We start from the raw sequence: 5,750 nt of genomic DNA, 5'->3' as shown, positions 1-5,750 counted from the left end.
CTCTTGCTAAGAGCGTTATGGTGCACGTTTTATTCGACCGATCAGTCCTCCCGAGATACGCGTTATGGTGCGGGTTTTATTCAAGACATTTTTTTTTCGTTATTTCATTTAAGACAGACACCATAGAGTTTTTGCTAACTTTTTGTTATGATGAATTGGTATAACTATCTAAAAATTTGATATATTTATATAAATGAAAAAACTATAAAATTGGTCCCTATGCTATTCAAAAAACTTTGGTTGGGGTCCAAAAACGTTTTCACTTGCATGGAAGGTCCAAAATCAAAACATTTCCGTGATTTTAGTCCAAAAAAACATGAAAAGACGATTATTCCATTTTATTTTCTTTTTTGTATTTTTTATAATTATTCTAATACTATTTTAATAAATAAAAAAATTTGTCCCCTACCCCACCCACCGTTCTCTCTCTCTCTCTCTCACAGTACAATCACCATCTTCATCTTTTTTATCCAATCCTCCCAAAAACCTTAAAACCCATAACAAAACCCAATCATTTTATGTGAAATCATGAAAATAATTGATTTGCTGGTTTAACTAGAACTGCATGTGTATCATTGTTTCTGGGTTTATATCTGATTCAAAATGAAACCCATATGGAAGGAAAGTGTTCTCCTGTCAGTGATGGCTACGAATCTCACCTCCATCAGTAGATATCCAATATTAGAATTACCATTAGAACGTATTTAAGAAGATATTGATCAGATTCTTTTCATCCCCTTCTCTTTGAATCACCTGAGACCAAATGTGTGGGTTTGTATGTATTCTCAAAGAACAGAGGTGTTGTGGTGCCCCAAGAACTTCAGAAAATCAAGAGAAAAGACTTCACCCTTTTCTAAATTGTTCACCTAGAAGGCCAAAACAGATATAGTGTCCCTATCCTCTTATGCATGTATCAAATATTATAAGAGCCGCACTCGCAAAGACGACCAACTTTGATCTTGAAATCTGATTCACAATAGGTGTGGTGATGTTCGGTGTTAGTGTGTGCCCATAAACGAAAATTGAAATTATGTGTGCCCAGAAATGAAATCGAAAACAATTACCCTAAAACCTGTCTAGAAACACGATAAATTTCTGGAAAAGAAAACCCTGAAGCATAAAGTCATCGTGTGTGTATGTGTGCGTCAAGAACCTTCACAGTCGATGGGATTGTTCATGTGTGCCTGTAGAAAAAAAAATTCAACATGAATTCTCAAGATTTGACTGTATTGCATCTGAGAGAGATCGATATTTGACCTTTGACATTCGAACTCCTAACTAGAAGGCTACGATTATCAGAGAACAAACCATATTTGTCTTAAATCTATCGTGTATCAAATAGTAAGGAAATTTGCAAAAATTGAATATTATATTAAACTATTGGTTAAAAACGATTCTCAATTTGAGAACAATTAGGTTCGATTTTTTTTTTCAAATTTAAATTCAGATACAGGGGAAATTACTCAAATACTTAGCACAAAATATGGAGCCAATTTCCATCAAAGAAATTTGTGGGAGACTAATATTATCATTCCAAATTCAACTAAAGAAAAACCCATATGATTATAAGCAAAAACCCAGTTACCTGTAAACCCCCAAAAGCTATGAAATCTATTCAACTCTTTCAAAACTTAATATGTTTATCTTATTGCTTCTGTGTCAGGTGGACTCACCGAATCAGTTCATCAAATCAGTGAGGGAACTAAAAATCATAGAATGCATACTTTTGTCAAATACGTGTGAGAGAAAGAGAGAGACCATTGTATATTAGAAGGATGAAGACGATAGGAGAGAGAGATAGATAGATAGATAGAGAGAGAGTATCGGTGGGGGTGGGGGTGGGCCAAATTCTTTCATTTTTTATTTTTAATTAGTAAATTATGAAAGGAAATATAAAAAGAATACAAAAAAGAAATTAAAATGGCAAAACAGTATTTTCAAGTTCTCTAGGGACCAAAACCAAAAGAAAACCTTGATTTTGGACCACTCATGCAAATTGGAAACTTTTTGGACTTTATCCAAAGTTTTTTGAATACGACAATGACTAATTTCGCGGTTTTGTCTATATAAATCTATAATAGTATAATTTTTTTATGACAGAACTGCAAATATAGTCCCTGTGGTATTCAAAAAACTTTGGATGGGGTCCAAAAACTTTTCTGCTTGCATTGAAGGTCCAAAATCAAAACATTTCCGTGATTTTGGTCCAAAAAAAATTGAAAAAACGATTATGCCCTTTTATTTTCTTTTTTGTATTTTCTATAATTATTATAATAGTATTCTAATTAAAAAATAAAGAAAAAAGAAAAAAAATTATCCCCCACCCCACCCACCATCCCCCCTCTCTTTCTCTCTCTCTCTCTCTCTCTCTCTCTCTCTCTCTCTCTCTCTCTCCCCACAAAACCCATCTTCATCATTCTGATTTTCAGAAAAATGGAATATCACCACTACCATCTGATGAATGTTTGAACCAGATTCATACACTCTCTCACTTTCTCTCTCTTTTTTTTCTCTATCTTCCTTATTCATACACATACAGACAAGGCTCAACAAGATGAATATTTGGGAACTAGATGAAGATGAAGAAATCGGGGGAAATATGAAGATGAAGATCTTATGTTCATCTCATAGCTAATAGACAAATGCCAGAATTCAGGGGAAAGAAATCGATTTTTGCCTTCAAATACGAACAGACACATACACTCTAGAAATCAATATTTTGCCTTTAGATCTCGTTTCGTCTTCAGATCTCGGTTGTGGAGACGGATTTTGATTAGGGTTAGAGATAGATCCGACGACATCATCGTTTGAAACCTAGCGTTCGTCGGAATGGCTGCGGTGGTTGATTGCTAGTGTTTCCAGCGATTGATTCCTAATCCAGATCTTGAACGAAAACCTTTATCGACAACTTGAAGCATAAACAAAAACAAGAAGGGCAGCGGCATCAGGTTTCGACTGAGGATCTGGAGATCCTTTTGGTGAAGACGAACACCCTTTCATCCCTTTCTCCCTCTGTTAAAATCGAAGACCTAACTTTACACCTCTTCAGTATATGCTTAAATCGAGAAGTTTATTCAAAATATTGATTATCTTCAGAAATCAACAGCCCTTTCATTCATCCATTCATAAAAGATCTGGAGAGAGAGAGAGAGAGAGAGAGAGAGAGAGAGAGAGAGAGGTGGGGGTGGGCCCAATTCTTTCATTTTTAATTTTTGATTAATAAATTATTAAAGAAAATATAAAAAAAAATACAAAAAAATGAAAAGGGCATAATCGTCTTTTCAAGATTTTTTGGACCAAAATCAAGGAAATGTTTTGATTTTGGACCTTCCATGCAAGTGGGAAAGCTTTTGGACCCCATCCAAAGTTTTTTGAATACCACAGGGACTAAATTTGCAGTTTTGTCTTTTTTTATATACAAAATTGACAAGTTAAAATCGCCATAAAACTTAAGGGTTAACCGTGCTCACTCACCCCCATTTTGTTAACATTGGCAAAAGATGTCCAAAAGGTTGCAGCCCACAACATGGATAATACCAAAGGTTTCATCCGGCCCACAACATCAAGAAGTAACAAATATTGCCGACCACATCCATCCAAAAACAAATACTCCCTCCGTCCCAAAATTATAGTCCATCTTTCATTTTTGGTTTGTCCCAAAATATAAGTCAACTTCTAAAAATAAATAACATTTTTACCAAAATACCCCCTCATTATTACTTAACCAACTAAGCATTTAATGGAACATTAAATGCAAAGTAAAGACAAAACTGTCATTTTATTAAATAAAGTTAGTGGTAATTAATGTTTTTCTTAATATGTGTGTTTTTTGTCTGTGGACAATAATATTGGGACGGAGGGAGTAATAAATAAAAATAAATAAAAAATAAAAAAATAAAAATCACACAAAATATGTCAAATAATTGCAAAAAGAATTATTTTTATAATTCAATAATATTATTATAATTATATACTATATATCACAAAAAATGACAATACAAATAGCTACATTACCTTTTTTTAAACTAAACCCTACAAATTTATAATAATAGACATTAAAAAAAGGGAAAATGACATAAAAGTCCTTAAGTTTTCACAAAAATGTCGGTTTTACCATTGGACGTGTTTTATGTCCAATAAAACCCGAAGTTTTGTTTAATTTGTTCATTTTTACCCTTGTAGCCGGTTTCCAGGTAACCTACCGGTTACCTAGGTTACCTAATGCCAGTAAAGCCCTTGAATTTTCAAAAATGTTTGGATTTACCCTTAAGTTTTTCAAAAATGTTCGAATTTGCACTTACCTTGATTGTTATTTTGATTATTATTATTAGTATTATTATTATTATTATTATTATTATTATTATTATTATTCATACAATTTTAATTGTATAAAAATATTTTTTACATACATTTTTAAATGAATAAAATTTTTTCATACGTTTTTAATACATTTTTATACATATTATTATTATTATTATTATTATTATTATTATTATTATTAATACATTTTTAAATGTATAAAAATATTTTATACACACATTTTTAAAAATGTATTTATTTGTATTTAGTAGGTATAAGTATAAATATATATTTGTTTCATATAAAAATATATTATATACATATAAATATAAAAATACATATTTATATGGTTTATATTATATAAAAAGATATAATTATATGTATTTGTACATATTACCAAGTATAAATATGTATTTATTATCAAACATCATACTAAATAGATAAGCAAAATAAATATTCGTTAATTAAAAACATAACGTAACAATTATAAAACCCTCGTAATTAGAAAACCTCAATAAAAACACTCGATTACAGATAAGATTTAGTATAAAATTTGAAAAAACCTCTATTATTCAACTATATTAGGTTAATAGGGAGTAGATAACAATAAATGATCAACAAATAACACTCGTAAATTGAAAATACATAATATAATTAAAAAAACCCTCGACAAAAACATTTGATCACTGTAAAAATTAAGTATTATCAACTTAAAATCATTCATTAACTATTTTTATCTAAAAAATTGATAACGAAATGTCAAATACGAGTGTAAACTTCATTTATGTTTGTTGTAAGTTCACAAAAAAAGATCACGAAATGCATCATTTTTTATATTGATATGAAGCATTTGTTTTTGCAAAATCAGCCATTGACGACATTTTTTATTTTATCAAGCTTTTTCTGTTCGATTCAACAATTATAGATGAAGATTTAGGGTTTTCAAATGTATATAAATACTAAATACAAGTACATATATTTTTAAAAATATATTTATATTAGTAAAAATATTTTTAGAGATTTAAAAATGTGTGTATAAAATATTTTTATATATTTAAAAATGTATGTATAATTTTTTTTATATAATTAAAAATGTATTAATAATAATAATAATAATAATAATAATAATAATAATACTAGTAACAACAATAATCAATGTAAGGTAAATCCGAACATTTTTGAAAAACTTAAGAGTAAATCTGAACATTTTTGAAAATTCAAGGGCTTTACTGACATTAGATAACCGGTAGGTTACCTGAAAACCGGCTACAAGGGTAAAAATGAACAAATTAAACAAAACTTCGGGCTTTACTGGACATAAAACATGTCCTAGGGTAAAACCGACATTTTTGTGAAAACTTAAGGGTTTTTATGTCATTTTCCCTTAAAAAAAAAAAAAAAACCAACATATTCCGAACATAATTAAAATAAAGTAACTTTCGTATCATTGA

The 5,750-nt window shown here is 29.9% G+C and overlaps 1 long non-coding RNA gene across 1 annotated transcript; it reads right to left on the bottom strand.

Moving 5' to 3' along the window:
• Window positions 1-514: 514 nt before the first annotated feature.
• On the bottom strand, window positions 515-1,765 carry LOC145109076 (uncharacterized). The gene is made up of 3 exons (XR_013708743.1): window positions 1,586-1,765; window positions 1,065-1,184; window positions 515-966 (listed from the first exon to the last, which is right to left on the bottom strand). It is a non-coding gene; the product is annotated as an uncharacterized LOC145109076 (long non-coding RNA).
• Between the last annotated feature and the right edge of the window lie 3,985 nt (window positions 1,766-5,750).

The sequence above is a fragment of the Lactuca virosa genome, chromosome 1, assembly GCF_052849685.1.
Source record: "Lactuca virosa cultivar CGN04683 chromosome 1, Lactuca_virosa_CGN04683_v6, whole genome shotgun sequence".
NCBI classification, from domain to species: Eukaryota; Viridiplantae; Streptophyta; class Magnoliopsida; order Asterales; family Asteraceae; genus Lactuca; species Lactuca virosa.
The sequence above is the reverse complement of the archived record's forward strand: the minus strand, read 5'-3'. Positions and strand labels throughout refer to the sequence as shown.